Source organism: Petaurus breviceps, unplaced genomic scaffold, assembly GCF_028583685.1.
Source record: "Petaurus breviceps papuanus isolate PSGF00001 unplaced genomic scaffold, PetGlider_PUasm1.0 154, whole genome shotgun sequence".
In the NCBI taxonomy this organism is placed as follows: domain Eukaryota; kingdom Metazoa; phylum Chordata; class Mammalia; order Diprotodontia; family Petauridae; genus Petaurus; species Petaurus breviceps.
In genome coordinates this window covers 13,557,564-13,558,539 of record NW_027185715.1, presented here as the reverse complement: position 1 = coordinate 13,558,539, position 976 = coordinate 13,557,564, and positions in this window count along the sequence as shown.

Sequence of the window (976 nt, the reverse complement as noted above, 5' to 3'; positions counted from 1 at the left end):
TCCAAACTGATATTCCTAAAGCCAAGGTTAGATGGTGTCATTCCAAAAGCTTCAGTTATCCCTATTGCCTTTAGGGTAGAATACAAACTCTTACATTCAGTATTTAAGGTCTTTTACAATCTGATTCCAGTCTATTTTTCTAAATTGATCATACATTGCACCTCATACATCTATATGCCAGCCAGACTGTGCTACCTATTGTTCCCCATACAAGACATTCCATTTCCTTTCTCGGGATCTTGACAAAGGCTCTCCCTCATGCTTGGAATGGTCTCCCTCCTCATCTCCACCTCTGGAAACCTCCATCTCCTTTCAAGGCTCAGCTCAAGTATCCTCTACTTACAAGACGCTTTTCAAGATCACCCCAATTGTTAATGCCTTCCTTTCCCTAAAATTACTACCACAGTACTTCGCAAATAGTAGGTGATTAATAAATGCTTATTGAATTGAATAGAATTAAAAAGCTTTTGAGTAGAAAACTATAGTTGAATGTACAGTAGCTCTAAATTATTATCTTTTTGAAAAGCTATGATTTCTTGTTAGAGAAAAAGAGGTTTTGGCAATCCCGAGAAGCAATATGGCACAGTGAATAGTGTCCAACTTGTAGTCAGGAAGACAAGCTCAAATCCCATGTCTGACACTTCCTTAGCAGGATGACCATGGACCAGTCTCTTTGGGCCTCAGTTTTCTCATCTCTGAAATGGAGATACCAATACCTACTGTATCTACCATCTGAGGCCATTGAGGTCCAAATAAGAAAATGTGTCTATAGTGCTTCAAAAACCTTAAAGCACTTAAAGGCTTTTCTCCAATATGGACCCCACATCCTTTGACCCAGCTATGCCACTATAACAGCTAATAATAGCTAACATTTATATAGTACTTACCATGTGCCAAACACTGTGCTGAGAACTTTATAATTCCATTATTTCATTTGATCTTCACAACAACCCTGGGACTATTCTTATCCTCATTT